The sequence below is a fragment of the Camelus dromedarius genome, chromosome 4 (genome assembly GCF_036321535.1).
Source record: "Camelus dromedarius isolate mCamDro1 chromosome 4, mCamDro1.pat, whole genome shotgun sequence".
Classification (NCBI taxonomy): domain Eukaryota; kingdom Metazoa; phylum Chordata; class Mammalia; order Artiodactyla; family Camelidae; genus Camelus; species Camelus dromedarius.
This window is the reverse complement of record NC_087439.1, coordinates 43463670-43481437: the sequence shown is the minus strand read 5'-3', so window position 1 is coordinate 43481437 and position 17768 is coordinate 43463670. Positions and strand designations below refer to the sequence as shown.

The window sequence follows — 17768 nt, the reverse complement described above, 5'->3', positions numbered from 1 at the left end:
CCGTTTTTCCCAAGTCTAAGGTTTTGTTTGCTTGGCTCTGATGATCTAATCAGCCCCCACCTCTCCTTGCTTTCTCTAGCCCCGTACTGGGAACTGTGTTGATCACCACTGGAAATCTTCACTGAAGTGGTCTCCCTTGGCTCTGACTTAGAAGTAATTCCCACCTTTTCCTCACTCTCCCCTTACTTTGGCTCTCACAGTTGTTAGTTCCTAATTATCAGTTTTCTATGACTCTTCGTATAGAATATCCTTAGCCCTCACGCATGGAGACCTCGGCCCCAGTGTCCTTCAGACAGCCGACAGCATTCATTTTGGAGCTGACCTAAATGGTATTGCTTTTTGTGGTTTTCAACAATTCACCCTTATGTTCCCTTGATGAAATTTTACTGTTCACTTTTAATTCCTTTTACTTAGTTACATTTGCCTATAAACACAGCAGGAGTATAAAGGAGAGACAATTGAGCTTGGGGGCCACAAATCCAACGGAGACATGACAGAGCCCTTTCACTGGTGTTCATATTAAAAAGCTGTCCTTCACAATCCTAATCCTTTCTAGAACTTCAGCTGCTGTCATGCCAGTTAAAAAAACTGGTATGGTTTTGCCAGGTTACAAGAGCCATTCATGTAAAAAATTCTCTCTTCCTTCCTAGTTAGATTAAAACGTAGTTAGGTAGTCTTGGAAGACAGAGGTAGCAGATAATGGGTATCAATTTCAACAAAGTCTGCTCTTGAAGACAACGATGTGCTTAAATGTACACACTGTGTTGAAAGACTGCAACTGGGATTATAGCTCGAAAATCAGGCTTCCAAGTGTAACAGTCATAATGAAATGAAAAGACATGATGAGTAACAGCAGAGATAACACACATCATCTTGACTAGGCCAAGAGCTGACTGTGAATGTATGATCCATATGAGACCAGCAATAAATAACTCAGCGTAGTCATGGTCCTAAGTAAATGCGTATTAGAATGGCTTCAAGCAGCATGACTCTGGGCACAGTCAGGCCTTCATCCAACCCATATTAAGTACTCTCTAAATTTAAGCTCCAGTATCCGTGGCCTTCTGGAGGGAATTTCTGCTTGAAGGTGCATTAAAGCTGATAAAAAGAAGGAAGTGATGTGCAGCAAGCTTTGAAACTTCAAACAGTAAGTGAGTGAAATCAGCAATGGACAGCTTAGGAAGGTGCTCCCCTTGGGATCTACACTGACCCCATCTGAACTCCAAAGGGATGTGAGTAAGTCTCAAGGTGGTACCAGAAACCAAACTTTCTCCATCATTGTCCAGGCCTAGTATTTGATTGTTATAAGCCTACCTTTATCATCACACAGCACTGGTCACCTTTCATACTTTCCTACTGAACTGTGAACCACCTATTACTGAGCTGTTGAGGGACTCCCCAAAAGTATCACCTGGAAGAGGGTACTGTCAAGTTCTCTTCTGTAATCGCTCATCAGGCTATCAATGAGGGGCCAATGGTGTGTGCCAAGTATTGGAAAAAGATATAGAATCCATACACCTCCTCAAGGAACTCACAGTCTAGGAGGAAAGACTTCAAGTGAGTGACTAAACAGTAGCATACAGTTTTCCATCATGTGGCTCATGTAGTACATAGGAGAGGTGGGCTGGTGGACAGGGTATGGGAGAACTAGGTACAGCACTGCAGACTGTGCACAGCACAGCTCCAAAGGGCACTGTTCTCATAGACCGCGTGAATCCCACTCCTCCATCCCATCCTGGAGCCAAACAGTGAGGCTGCCGTGGGGAAGAAGCCATGGAAAGTTCAAAAAGTTATTTGAGTGGAATCTCCAAGGACATCGAGGCGTTATCTGACAAGGGTCAGGCATTCTAGGCAGAAGGAACAGCATATACAAAGGCATAAAATGAGAGCGCCTGCTGTGTGCCTCGACTACAAACTAAAGGAAGAGAACAAGGCGATGGGGTGGTGAGGGCTGGGGCTAGCAAGATGGCTGGGGCCAGATGGTGAGTGGCACCCAGAAACTGTTCTGAGCTGAGTAGCTGGTTACCCCTCTTTGCAATCTAAAGGGTGTAAAGGAGGATTTTACCTTCCCCAATCCTGTCTGTTGATTTCAATAGCAATTCATTCTTTCATTTTTAAGGACATCTATCTCCCACATTTCTATGCCCCAGAAGAGTAAGTGAAAATTGGTCTTACCTGATATCTTTCTGTATGATTTTCTCGGAGAAGGGACTCCATAAACACAGGGACCTGGGGAATTTTAAAAAAGCTAAAAGAAGGGGGAACATAAGAGAAACAGGTGAGAGTATAAATAAGGTGTATGTATTTATACACACTTTTCATAGAAGAACGAGCCTTCTTGCCTTGACAGCTAACCAACATGATACTTCTTACCACTGTTACTGTAGGTCTCATTTAAAACGTGTACAGTTCACCAAGTATTACACTACGTGCTGTGTTCTCTGCCATGAATTTTATAGAGCTTTGTCCCTCATAGTGTTACAAGAGGTATTTTCTCCATTTTACAGGTGAGAGAATGGAAATTCAGAGATACTAAGTTCAAGACCACAGGACAGGGGAGTGACTAGGGAAGTGGGCCCCCGGAGCTCCCCAAGGCCTAATGGTAGGACAACAGGCAAAAGCTTGCATGGGAAAGCCCAGGGTGGAAGGGAGCGTCTCAGGCTGCTATTTTCCCAGTGACCCAGGGGTCTGTTTTCTTAGATGTACGTCCATTGCTTGAATTTTTTCTAGTTCATTCTGCTTTGCTATGCACCACACTACACCAATTCTGTGGGGATCCTTTATCATGAAAAAATGATGATTGGCAAAGAGCCCATTAAAGTTTCAAGATGCTGGGTGGCAGGGGGGAGGGGGGGAGCTGCAACTGCTGAAGAGGTTCAGAAACACTTTGCAGTTCCCGTGCCCTGAAGTCCTGCAACACAGACACACAGACACAATACACACACACACACACACACAGAAAGAATCACTCTTTCTATTGATTTTTTTTTTTTGAGACAAGAACAAAAGTAGGCACAGTGTTATATCTTGGTCACTAGTAAATGCAAGTTATCACAATAAAAAGGTAGGATATAAAATGGGGAAAGGAACCAGCCTAGAATCTGAAGAACAGCCAAAGATAATGAGGACCTCTAGTAAGGGATGCTAAAAAATGTCCTTTTTGCTCACAACCAAACAGGTTTCTCTTTTTTGGTGGCTAAACAAGCACAAAAATATGCCTCTGGACCAGAAATGTACTATAAGTAAGGACAGGACAGAGTAGCCTGGTGCATTTAACTCTACAGTGTAATTTCTTATATGTTGGATGAAGCAGTTGGTAAAGTGCCAGATGTCCATGTTTTACTCTTTGAGTAATCTTAACTTGCTGTGTTCTTTCTGTGCCTCAGTAGCCCTAGGTATCAAATAAAGGCAAAAATAGCACCTGCTTTATTTCTAAATACATATTATAGGTATTAATGATCACCATTAATTGCGTTCCCAGGGAAAGAGTGCTATACGGGCAGATGGTATTAGGATACAAAGAGCAGGTTGAAATAGGGACGAGGGGGTTATGTCAGTTCATCAGTTCGTGATTTAGGATCCAGACACACGTATCGATCGACTCTTCTAAATACATAGCATTGCTGTCAGTTTTTTGGTTTAGTGACTACACTGTTCATATTGTCCTGCTAGAGAATTCTATTTTCTTCCTGGAAAACTCAAAGCCAAAGAAAGGTCCACTGAAAAGCTAGGAAAATTGGTGGGCTGAAAAGTTCGGGGGAAGGATCTGAGTGTCACAAAGCAGCATCCTGCAGGGGTTTCTTTCAGTTTTACAACACTGAAAAAAAAAACCCTCTTTAATAGACACGTTAATGTATCAGTAAAATAGAAAGTTGCACATATAACGTTTGTTATTCCTTTTGGCAGCCTTACCACAACCACAGACACTGATGACACATTAACTTGTCATCTATTAAATACAAATCTCTCGACACTGAAACGTTCAAGGAGAACGTTTGAAAGACTCCCCTGCAACCAGGGGTCTTAACTGTATTGCAGATTACTTCATCCACAGAATCCTTCAGTAACCACCCACCCTCACATTTCAAGAAGTTAAGGGGGTAGAATTTTCAATTTAAAAAGCATATGTTTCTCCTAGAAATCGTATGGTAGATTGTCTATTACTTTGAGGAATTTATTATTTTATTAAAAGCCCCTGAATTTGCAAAAAGGCCCATTGTATGGCCAGAGGTCAGTCCTAGGAGCAAGTGGGTTGTGTCCCTTGGGTAACCTGTGCATAGTTTGGGTGCCAAGTTCATATCCTTCTCCATCATGGTTCAGGCAGGCACAAGTCAACACTGATCTCCTAAGCCTCAGCTGCCACTGAGTTGGCTCAATTATTCCAGCTGCCCCACACCCAAGGGCAAGGCTGCAGGAGCCCCAGAAAATGGCCTGCTGCCACTCTCTGGTGTCTCAAGGAATATAGTATCTCACTTCATTTGTTCATCAGAGATGCACTGAACACCGGTTGATGCCAGGCACTCCTCCAAGCCAGTAAGACAGATGGGGCTGGGTGCTTACTTTCTAGTAGATGGAGGCAGAAATTAAACACATGATAAATGAGTGCACAGAGACTCTCAGGCAGAGGTAAGTGCTGTGATGTAAATAAAGTGGAACAATGGGCTAGAGCCTGAATAGCAGTGGGAGGGGGAGGGGGCTACTTCAGATAAATCGGTCACACTCTGAGGAGGTGACATTTGAGCTGAGAATAGAACATTTAGCTATCTGTGGTTCAGTCCTTAAGTCTTTTCCTAAATTTTAGTTCCTTCTCTTCCTTCTCTTGGCTCTTTGGTTCATGTGTCTGTTTTTGTGCCAATATCATGTTGTTTTGATAACTGTAGCTCTGTAGTATTGTCTGAAGTCTGGGAGGGTTATTCCTCCAGCTTTGTTCTTTTTCTTCAGTAATGCTTTGGCAATTCTGGGTCTTTTGTGATTCCATACAAATTTTAGGATTATTTGTTCTGGTTCTATGAAAAATGCCCTGGGTAATTTGATAGGGATTGCATTAAATCTGTAGATGGCTTTGGGTAGTATGGCTATTTTAACAATATTAATTCTTCCAATCAAAGAGTATGGGATAGCTTTCCATTTTTTAAGTCATCTTTAATTTCCTTAATCAATGTTTTACAGTTTTCTGCATATAAGTCTTTCACCTCCTTAGTCAGATTTATTCCAAAGTATTTTTTGATGCAATTTTAAAAGGGATTATTTCTTTCCTTTCCTTTCCTGATATTTCATTGTTAGTGTAAAGAAATGCCACTGATTTCTGTATGCTAACTTGTATCCTGCTATCTTGCTGAAGTCTTTTATCAGCTCTAGTAGTTTTTGTGTGGAGCCTTTATTTTTGGGATGAATGCTTTGTTAGGGGCATCTTTTTGGTTTTTGATTTCTGCCCATCCTGGTTTTTTGGATTTTCTTGGCTTTGTATTTCTCAGCTGTGGCCATTCCGTCCACTCCTGCAAATGCCCTCAGCTTTCTGAGATGTAAGTTATTTACTGTATTAGTTCTCCAGGGCTGTTGTGACAAAGTACCACAAACCGGGGAGCTTAATTGACATAAATGTATTGTCTCACAATCCTGAAGGTTAGAAGTCTGAATAGATGTTGGAGGGTTGGCTTTTCCCGACGGCTGTGAAGGAGAATGTGTCCCACCCTCCCTCCTAACTCCTGGAGGTTTGCTGGCCTCTTTGGTGCTCCTGGTTTATTGATGCCTCACCCCAATCTCTGCCTTCGTCTTTACTTTTCATTCTCCCTGCCTGTGTCTCTATGTCCAAATTTCCCCTTTTTATAAGGACACCAGTCATATTTGGGCTTACCCTAAAGACCTCATTTAAACTCCTTTACCTCTGTAAAACCCTATTTCCAAATAAGGTCACATTCTGGGGTACTGGTGCTAGGACTTCAACATATTTTGGGGGGAAGACACAATTCCATCCGTAACAACTGCCTTCCTGGGTAGCAACAAAATCAAATGCTTTGCTTCACAAGACTTCACTTCTCTACACAGTTCTATTTTCTTGATTTAAAAAGGTAAGTAACAGGGTTTTGGTAAATTAACTTTTAAAGGATGAACAACTTGTAATTAGCACTCAAAGGAGGATGGAACAGGAGTGTGAAATAGACACAAAGTTTGGTCAGTTTTTACATTTTAAAAAAGCTAGTTCAGCTGATGTTTTTTTTAAACCATGTAAAGAATATGACACAGTTTATTTCACTGAAGCAATCCTTCACTCTGGTCACTTTTCTTTTGACCCTCCCTTCTCCCACTTAAAAAGCAATGTCGGGGCTCCGGCAAACCTTCCAAAAGGTTGGGGCCAACAGTTCTTGAAATACTGACTTGGTTTCTAGAGAATCAGGACAATTCTCCTGTGTCACCTCAAATTATCAGCATTTCTATTATCCAGAGCCAATTTTGAATATTCAGAGACCACAGGACACTACAAAAATGGTTTTAACATTAAAATCCACATAGTAACTTTAAAACCATGGTGCAGAAAGATAAGCCAGTTGAAAAACATCAGCCAATTTTTAACTAGTTAAAAGAAAGGAATGAAAATTAGACAGAAACTCAGAAGGAGAGAGAATGAGAGAAAGAGGTCTAAATACTAATGTTTCTGAGACGCTCTTGAAATGAACGAGAAGCTGGTGGTACAGCTCATCAGGATAGTGAGCAGGGGAAAAGAGATTCTTTCTGTAAAATGTTTTGATCTCAAATGACTTTCCTCAGAGCTGGTGAATCAGTGAAATCAAAGAATCTTCATTCCTTGGGGAAATACAGGAACTCAGACCGCCACAGAACTAATTGATAAACGGGCCCCAAAGGCCCGAGAGTCTACTCGGCTGCATTAATTTGGCGAATCGTTCTCTCGATGCCTGACCCCCCTCCCTTCCCCTCGCTCTTGTAATTACGGTCTAAATAAGCACAGGAGAGGAAGAAATAAAGCACTATTAACACTAGATAATGGTCCTTGAAGGCAGAATTTCATAATTCTGTCATATAACCATTATGTTATACAGCTTGCTGACTTATTATCTCTCCAAATCACAGAGGGCTGGCTTTCTCTCCTAGCCTTTCTTTGAAGTAAGCCCCCTTCCTACATGGCAGGCATGGTACCCATAGAAGTAGAAATCCCCGAATGCTCGTAGAAGCAAGTGTTCTGACTCTTCAGCCTCAGAAAGACAAAGAGCTAATTCGTTTCTTTGAAAAATGCAATTATGAATCCTTTCAAAGAGACCCCAGAACTGAACTTAGCCAACAGATCATTTGCAACGAGGAAGTGGCAGAAAGCAAAAGGTAATCTTTGTCATGCCTCGGCAGTTGAAATCATTTCCCTCCCAAATCTGGAAGAAATTATTGGAACCTTTCTCCTTTTAGTTCAATACACTTTGAAACTTATTGAAAAGGTCTTTATAAATCCCGGCATTCAGAAGAATGGGGCCAACCTGAGAGAGGAGTGGTTGGGATGAGGATGCCTTGGTGTGGGCTCAGGGCTCTTGCTATTCTGAAAGCTACACTCTATTTCACTGCAGAAAGAGTGCACTTGAAATTAGAAGGGAAGATTATAGCTTTCTTCAAATCAATGTGTTGCCCTTGTTCTAGAATTCGGGGCATTTTTAAACATTGCTACAATCCTCTTGGGGAAAAAATGAAAATGAGGATCTCATTATTTTAAATAAATGCTTGGCTTCCTTTGCAGTGATGGATATTGTCTGGACTGTTTTATACGAGGCACATTTTTAAAGATGGGCAGAGCAATCACTTATTTAATCACAGAAGCCTGGGAGCCTGGTAGTGTGGTCAGGCCTCGCGTAGGGCTTCTCCACGGGGATAGGAAACGCCAGGGTGTTTTATTACAGACATGGAAGAGCACACGAGGAAAGACGTTCACCTCATACCCAACAGCAGCTGGGAGAATTTTAAAACAATGAGCTCTATGACACCAAAAAGAGTTTTCACTTTGCTCACTATCTGGGGGCAAGCTGATATATAAATGGACATTTTTAGAAACCAGAAAGATGGTAGTGTATTTACTATCTAAAATTTACCAAGTCTAAGGAGAGAGATTTCTTAGACAGGTCATCATAGAGAGGTAATATTATTTTAGGTCATATTTCAAAGAATGATAAAGGTACCATGCAGCAACTGATAACATATGGATAAAATTTGCAATTTTTATTTTCCTTTTTGCCCCTTTTTCTAACTCGAATGCCCCTTTATGCAATATCATTTTATTGGAATATATAATAGCCAAAGATAATTTCATGTACATGCTGTCAATAGAAATTATTCTATAGGCAGGCAATCTTACAGCACTGGACGAACTGGATTCAACTTCCAGATTTTAGGTCATTGGTCCTGAACTCAGTGCATCTCTCTGCCTTGTTCTCTACTCTATAAAACGAGAATGATAACATCTGGACGTACTATGCAGGATCAGTATAAGGATCAAATTTCAAAAATTATTTGGAAATAATTTGTAAGTGGAACACTGCTACATGAATTAAAAGTGTTATCATTATTAATATAAACATGATAAAGACAAATCCAGAGAGAATTACCTATAAAATGTTTCAAGAGCCACAATCAGTCAACGCATCTTGAGTATTTAGTGCAAAAGCTGTTTTCTTACTTGGCTGTTGCTCCCAAGAGGGGAAAGACTATTTTCATAAGAAGTTTCAGTGTCAGTTTATGATGCGTATATAAAAAGGTCTTATACTTTTGTTAAAAAAAAAAGGGGGGGTGGTTTACACAAGTCAGAGGAAATGTCATTGTGAGTAGTAGTGTTAGCACTAATATGATGTAGAATTAAAATTTTCTCAAATATGACTTAAGAATATAAAAAAACTACCAGATTTAAATAGCCCTTTGAGTAGCATTTACACAGCCATAATTAACATTCTGTGTACACTAAGATAGCCTGAAATGGCTACACCATGGTTCTTTTATAGATGCTTAAGACAAAGTCAATTCAAGATTCATCATATTTTTCTTCATAGGCTTGTCAGGGCTTTTAATAGAACCTATCCAAGACGTAATATGACAAAGTATATCATCACTTCAACACTTAACTAAGAGACTCACCAGTTTTCACCATTAGAATCAGCTTTATAAACTGTTCTAGAAATGCACCCCAAGGAAAGCCTGGGTGATAAGGAGAGTTTGGGTAGGCAGAGTAGCTTTTTAATCATGCCCTTTTGTTTCTGAAATCTGTGGTTTTGCATATAATTTTCTTAAATTAGTACCCACTGGCCAGTCCGATGGAAGTGCTGCTGTTGGTTTCATTCTCATTCTCAATCAACTGTGTTGGTTCTTCGCTGTCCAGCCCCCAGCTTCACCCTCACTAGACACTACTTTATGCCTGGGATTTCTATTTCTACACATTTGCTTCTGTTTACAACTTCCTTTTCACTAAAGATTTGAATTTCCCCAACAGTCAGACTCCCAGCCTGCCGATTTTCATCCTACTGTGCCTTGAACCCTTCACCACAACCAACCTTACATAGCTCTCAAGTCTGTTTGAGGCTACTGCGGACTCCTCTAGCTTGGGTTCTGCGGGCAGGGATTCCAACACTAATCTCTCCCACGGGCTCTGGGTTCAATTCTCATTCATGTGTCCCTTCTCCAGTCTCTCTCCACTGCATAAATCCCCCACTGTTGCCCATCATCTGTCTTCTTACTCCTGTGCCTTTAAATATTGTAGGAGGAAGTCTCATTATTAAAGAGACTAGGCTAATTTGTCTTCTACACAAAGCACAAGACTGACAATCAACAGAAAAAGGTTCAAGTTGTAGCTCTGCCGTGAAACCTCTTTGGACCCCCCCGCCCCCCGCCAAAAAAACCTCTCTCTTAATTTAAAAATTGCATCAATCCTCACTGATCAGGAATCCTGTCACTAGTCCATGTTTCCTCAACCCACTTGATTAGGGCTCTTCCAGATCTGGTGGTTTCCGCCTCTCTATTCCCACTGGCTCCTCTTTTGTCTTCAGAAGCGCTTATCTGCTTTTGCTCAGAAAAATGACAAGAATAACAATAAAACCTTCCCTTGACCCTGCCGTCACTTTCAATTAGCATCATCGTAGTCTTCTTCATTTCATATCCAGCGCCCCCAGGTGAGCGCTCGCTCCTCTTTTTCTCCATCTCCTCACCCAGTTAACTCTCGCAGGGTATCCACGTGCCTCGCCATGCCCTCCCTGCTCTCAGCTGCCTTCGACACACTGGGTCCCTCTGTTCTTTCTCCTCTTGCCTAGGCTTCCTTCCTACTGCACTCTCACTTCTCTGCTCACCTTTCTGGTGGTCCTTTGTGTTTCCTTCTCATCACTCCTCCTCTGTCTGCCCTTGACATTCTCTAAACCAGCACTCAGCCCTCCCTCCAGTCTCATCTGCATGGGGAGCTCATTCTTTTGAGAAACGGCTTTTGCTGTCAGCTTTCCAACAGTGCTCACCAGAAAGGGGAAACAGGCACCGATGAGCCTTCCGTCTCTTCCCACTTTCAGCACTGTTCTCTCTCTGATAAGTGTCAGTGTAAACTGGTACCAAAGCAGGGAGGCATGTGCCTGCCTTCTGCTTTTTGTTCTCCCCCCACCGCCACTTGTCGACAATATATTTCAGAACACAAGGCTTCAAGTCCAAGTTCTTACACAGGGAAGTTTGTATCCTAGACAAACTCAACAGGCATTAGGACAGGTTTTGCTAATGACAACAAAACATAAAAAATGGTTCTGTGCTTTTTGTTCCCCTACATACATGAGAGGTTTCACTTTTTATTACATTCGAGATGTCGGGCTGTTTCTGAGACTGTTAAAATGTTTTAGAGTCTCATTCAAAGCATGTTTTCACTTGGCCCATTAGAGATGACTTTCCATGAAATTCTGAGGCTATTTTTTGTTTAAAGACTGCATTTTAATACTCATTTTTTTCCCCAGTAACTCACAGACAGATGGTACAGGTGATTTTTCTAAGAGATTTCAAGATATCTGCTTTGCTTTTCCCTTATTATATAATTTGAAAACCCATCAGTTTGAAAGTTTTGTGAAAGTAGAATTTAGGAAAGGTCTCTAAGTATAATTGGAAACAGGTCAATTGTGAAAGGAAATAGTCTTTTTTTTTTTTTTAATAAATGGAACTCTATGAATGGTTCAGAAATTAGAGGAAAAGAAAATCTCTCTTGCCTCTCTACATTATATTTCTTCAGCCAAAACTATAACCATTTTCATGACTGTGTAGAGTATCATGACACATCATTATTAAGATTTGTTAAATTAAGATTATCACTTTAAGGGTGGGGAGGGTAACAGCTCAGTGGTGGAGCACGTGCTCAGCACGAACAATGTCCTGGGTTCAACCCCCAGTACCTCCATTAAAAATAGATAAAGAAATAAACATAATTACTCTCCCACCCCCAAAAAACTTTTTTTAAGTTTATCACTTTAAGTAATTATTTTGAAATGGTATTTTAAATAACAGCTTCTGTTTAATCGATACTTATTATTTGCTGGGACTACATAAAGTGCTTTACAAGTAAGTATTTTTTTCATATAATTTACTTATTTAGAGGACACATCATTGCTTCCACTGCCTCTATGCACATCTATGATGTTCTCTATAGTTTACATAAAATCTTACTAACAATTATAAGAAACAAGCATTCCTGCTCCCATCTTACAGAAGAGGAAACAGATCCAAAGAGATTAAGAAACTTGCCCCAGCATCTTATATGTAGTGAGTGAGTAAACCTGGATTTAAACACAAGTCTGTTCAACTATGATGTGTGGGTCCATAAGGTATTTTCTGCATTTCATTTTTTTACATGGTAGTCAGATTAAAAATGTTTGTATTTCTTATTTCCTTTAATAAGAACTTATTCATGGAGTAATGTGAGAAATAGGGAAAACTGACTTACAGCTGCTGTAAATGTAACTATGGCTTTAGGGTCTTCTGGCCCTGAGATCCTTGGTTTCATAACATAGATGTGTAGTCATTATGTTTTAATGAGAACTGGAGAAAGGATGAAGGACTCAACTCCACTGAGAAGGCTATTCCCTTCACAATATTAAGATATCTAGAAAACCAAACCAATAATGATGCTTACAGCTCATGCAATTCTATGTCAAAAGCAAACAGTTGCTCTTAAAGAATATTTTAAATAAGCTCTGAAGCCCAGATGAGCACCTCTACCATAATGAGCATCTCTAACCGTCATTGATCTTGGGAAGAGGGTGAGACTTGGCATGTGAGGCTCTGCCACTTACTAGCTATGTGACTGTAATCAAGTAAATTCTCCCTTTATGGCAGATCTGGAAGACCAGGTTACTGATTCCCTATTCCAATCTCCCCTTAGCTTTTCTTCCTGTAAAGTGCCAATTGTAAAAGAAGCCGAAGTCTGTTTATAACTAGGATACAGGCATACGACCCAGTTTCCACCAATCAGAAATCTCTGGGCAAGACAAAGATTCAGGAGTGAGCAACATAAGATGGCAGCTGCTTTCTGGTTATTTGGATTGACTGAGAAGCACATGGAGTGACAAAGGTCTGGTTCTTCGGGAACCACTGTGATGGAATTTCTGACCTGCAAATGCGAACATCGTAGGTGTGAACAGAGACTGTGGAAGCAATGATGTGTCCTCTAAAACAGCTCCAAGTGATTGTCAGGCATTGTTTGGGCTATGTCGTTCATGGTCATGCTGTTCTGACTGGTTAAGAACCAAACCTGGGTCTTGCCCCCAGCCCCACAAGAGATTCCATGAACTGCCTCGTATCCTTCGATAGGTTCCTTTCTCCTTAACCTGATAGACTGGATTCTGTTGTTTGTAACTAAGAACCAAAGCCATACACCATTCTACTCCTTCAAGTATAAAATGAGATGATGATAATCTAATTTTCAGGCTGGCTGTGAGGTACAGGGTAAGCTTTAAAATGGCATATAAATTTTAATTTCTGTTTTTATTAATTGCTGACCACTGAAGCTTTGCTTCAGAGAACTATTGACCACCATAAAATTAATAAATATGTCCCTGCTGTACTTCTCTTGGAAAATCCTACACAGCATTGCCCATGTGAGGTGCAGCCTTTGAATGGGGGATGGCATCTGAAAACTATTTCCTCTCTCCATGCTGTCCACAAATGTATGCCATGTGTCTTTGGACTGGATGTCACTTGGCCCTCTTGCTGTGATCTTGCTTAAGGCCAGATGCCCTAGATGCCAACTGACTCTTTCTTTCAGGGGACCCTTGTGCCCCTTTCTCCAAGGTGAATTCACTGAAAACCACACAGCCTTTACTTAAAAATAGATCTCCAAAAATATACTCTCAAAAATCGCTGAAAATCCATTTGGTTCTTTTTCTGTGATGTGTTTATTTTACTTATATAACTATACATGGCATCATACATGTGCCTACTCTCGAGTCTGGAGACACGCTGACAACTTTTTCTCTGTCCTTTTTTTTTTTTCGGTCCTAAAAAGGACCACTGTGTTTTTGTTTGTATTTAGTCACTCATGATAATTCCCATGATTAAAATTTATAACATTTATAAATGTTATATGAAACACAGAAACTGAAATGAAAATTCCCTACCTCTAAGGAGCTTATACTTACATCAACTATAACTATTTGGGAAGAAATAAGGAATAATTAGAGTTATGCTACTAAAACTGAAATAGTTAATTACTGATGAGGATGACTGGGTTAAATTCATGGAAGAGACAAAATCTGAGTTAGAGTCCAAATTTTTCAGAATGAAATCTCAATAGGAGTTCAGATTTTTCCAAATGAAATCTCAATAGGAGAAAAACTGGTTGTCAGGGGGAGAGATTCAGTGATAAGATGAAAGCATTTGCAAAGAAACAAAGGCGTTAAATTGTTTGATTTATTTGGAGAATAGGGAGCTGTCCGGTATGGCAAACTCTTGGGTTCATGGTAGAAAGTAGTTCAAATTGAGAATGCAAAGGGAGTCATTGCTCATGAGTATATTTCTTCTCCATCAAACTTTTCATCATTTCTTCAACTTCACTGTATTTTTATAACTTTACCATTGACTGTATTTTAGGTTGATTGTTTATGTTGTATGGAAAGACCCCTCAATCAATAATTGGCTAGTTTCCTCAACTGCTTTTAATGCTGTCTCTTTGATAAAATGTAACTTCTATACGGGCAAGGATTTTTATCCGGCTTTATCACTATTTTTATTACTCTCAATATTATATCTATCTTTATCACACACCTACGTATAATAGCAAGATGCAAGAATTATTACAGTTGATGAATAAATAATTGCTGAGTAAATGGCTTCTAGGTAGCCATAAACATTAATCCATCATCCAACAGTAGCATCAACAAGAGCCCTTTGCTGAGATATCATAGATAAGTGGACCATATTATACAGCAAGTATTGATGTGATGTGCTGGAAAGATACACCAAAAGGTGCTTTGCAGTCCGAGTGTATGATACCTTTCCTCACGCCTGGCCCTTTTCACTGTGTCATTCAAGGCAAATTTTGCCTCTGATTTAATTCCTGAACTCACAACTTAGTTATAATGATTCTAGGTTAAAAATACATTTTCTGGAGAAAAGACAGAGTTTCTGCAGGTAACAATAAAACACACAGACAATAATTCAGCATCAATGGAAGAGAAATTCAGGAAACATAACATAGAATTTGCAGTTTTTCTGGGGTGAGTATTTTTCAAAGTTTTTCACAAGTTGTCAACTGTCAAATCCTTGAATTATTCTTTCCTGAATGTCTTTCTGAACCAATTTTTAATAAATTATCTGGCTTGCTGTTGTGGTGGGTCATTTGTGATTCCATCCATCTTGTCCAGTTACAGCAGTAACATGTGTAAATTGGATCTCTAAGGAGTGATAAAGTGATGCAAATAGTGCCTTTCACCTTGGGTTACCATAGCCACAGTCATTATTTCCAATAGCTACTGTGCTGTGTTCCTCTATGAAATCCCTTAACAAGATGCTTCACCTCATGTCACATCCAGCCTACTGATAAGAATAGATACATTGAAAAGTCTGGAGCTGACATAATTTCACTGCCAAAATTGCCCTTCCAAAAAATTATCTTCAGAGCTATTGTTAGGTTGATTTTAATATGCTCGGAAATTCTTTATAGAGACCATATGTTGCCAGACTCAAGAGGATAATTTGCATTTGGGGTAACAGGAATGGGGTGAAGAATGACGCTCTAATAACTAGAAAGTTTTCAAGGCATGAAGCACACCAGTGACAATGGACTCCGTGGTTCCCTGGGCACGGCCAGTCCTAGAAGACTAGTAGAGAAGTGGCAGTGCTTCTGGGTCTCTGGGGAGCTCTAGGGGATGGTCTCTGGGGCACCTGCCAGAAATCAAGATTAGTATCTATTTTCCACTTGGGTCAGAGAGCTAAGCAAATGAGTAAATTCCCAATAGTAGCAACATATTCTAACCTGAAGGAAGGCGATTTTCAAAGTGCTGCCTTTGAGCCAGCGTCCTCCCCGTGTCCTTTCTCCTCCGGGTTGTGGGATGCTAACGGGTGGAAACACTGGGGTAAATGAAGTTCTTCAGGTTTATTTACAGCAGGTTGGCCCCAGAGCCTTTAATATGACCCATTCCTTTGGGAATCTCAACACAGAGATATAACATGGCTCCCCAAATTCTGCTATTATTAGGAGCTTCTTGGGAACACAGTGTGGGATGCTGTGCCCTATTGGACAGTTAAGATGCTCCACGACTTCCCTTTTGGAATTGTAAATGACTGTCACCACTTTTGTGTTATAGTATTTTGGGTTTCTTAGGGAAAAAAGGTCTTAAAAAAGGCAGACTGGTCATGGCCTTTTGGTTACTTTATGGAGTGAACATAATCCTATTAAAGTATCTATTTAAAAAATTTTTTGTTAGCCTAGTACCTTATTACTCTTAATTTTCTTAACTTTTCTCTTTCTAACAGTGTATTTTAAGGCTTTATTGCTTTTGAAAAAGCTTTTGTTTTAGTGGTACAGAAGGGATGTATCCTCAAGACATAAAAATTTAGAGGATCAAAATAAAAAGAAAAAAATAAAAATCACCCATAATCCTATCAAGCAGATATAAGCACTGTTGACAAGCAGATGTAGATCTTTACTTAATTTGCATTTTATGTATTTTCACTTATAAATATAGAATCATGTTGTGTGGATTTTTCATGTGCTTTTCTTCCACTTTGCAAGCAGCATCAACACTTCTGCATGCTATTACCTACTCTCACGCCACTTCATTTTCAATGACTGCCATATTTCATTTATGTAATCATCCTTCTGCTGCTGGATGTTTACTCTTAACAGGCCTCCCGCTCTTCCCAAGTTTACTCTGTTAGCATTCTCAGAGATTTCAGTGATGTGACTATTAGAACAGATGACAGTGTTCTCGGTTCTGTGAAGCCTAGAAACTCCACATGCCAATTGCAGTGCCAGAGAACAAAGGCACTAACAGTGATCTGCTGCCTGGAGTCCCTGAAATTCATTCGCATTGTAGAACTGACGGTCATAACTTTCCAAAGTGGCTCATCCATCTGCAATCACAGCTTATTCCTGGGTCACTACTATTTCAGAGGAACAATACAAGCAAGCAAAACCTGCAATTTATGGGTCAAATTCACAGACGTGCACTAAGTCAACCCTTCTGGGATGAGAACAGCATGGCGTCTGGGGGCCTTTAGGATGGCAGCATGAAGTCTTTGTTTGAAGTCTTCCGGGTTATTTATCTCAAAGCTTGTTCTGGAATGAACGCCTACATCGCTTAAAACATAGATAGTATCCTCAGCGTCAAAGAGTTATTAAAATGCTGAAATCATCACATCCCAGTAGACTGTTCAGTGAGCCAACTCCATTAATGATTTGAACTGACTCGCAAGAATTCATATCTGTAGGCTGACCACAGGACTTCTTCAGGGCATCTGGTCAGATGTGATATGAGGGAGCCTTGTGGGCTGGATTTCCCTGGTCTTACTCCAGGCATGCTATCTCGGGAGGATAAGATCTTGATTGTTTTTCATTCTAGTTTCCTTAACTGCCAAGCACCTAGAAGTAATCTGTCGTATCAAGGAGGTCAAACTGGACTAGAATTACCTTGGCTCTCTCTGGGAGTCAAATGTTTATGAAAATTTGTAGCTACAAACTTTTAATTTGTAATTCCCAGGATTTGAATTTTGTCAGTAATCTTAAAAAGCATTTGTTATGGCATTTATACCAGGATGTGGTATTATAAGTGTTAAAACTATAGTGCAGTCAGACAATTTAAGCTCAAATTTTGCCATTTTCCGGCTGTATCAGTGTTCTGCAATCATTTCTTCAGCTGGAATACAGGAAAACTGTGCCTTCTTAAGATCCATGAAAATTAAATAAGTATCAAGAAAGCACTCAATACAAGTACTGGCCCACAGCAGTGCTAATAAATATGCTTATTATTAGTTTTAATAATTGAAGAAAAGTATATTTAAATATTTTAATACAATTTATCATCAGTAAAGATGCTATTATTCATTGCGTCTGCTACGTACGGGTGCTGTGCTGGTTTCTGGGGGTAGAAAGTTGAATAATATACTGTCCTCTAAGGAGCTGAAGTCTAGAGAGTAGTCACTTGTGGTTTATTTCAATACAGTGTTCTAAGATATGAAATAAATTGCATGAGAGTACGTATGAGCTGTGGAGCTGCACTGCTCAGGGTAGATGGACATGGGGAGACTTGTGGGAGTCACGTGGCCTGGGCGCTGGA

General features: G+C 40.1%; 1 protein-coding gene across 1 annotated transcript in view; it reads right to left on the bottom strand.

Annotated features, from left to right (window-relative positions):
* Positions 1 to 17768, bottom strand: part of B3GALT1 (beta-1,3-galactosyltransferase 1) — a 515937-nt gene that overhangs the window by 31151 nt on the left and 467018 nt on the right. The window contains exon 4 of the mRNA XM_064484882.1: positions 2176 to 2248. The gene's annotated coding sequence lies outside the window, so the exon portion shown is untranslated. The remainder of the gene's footprint in view (positions 1 to 2175; positions 2249 to 17768) is intronic.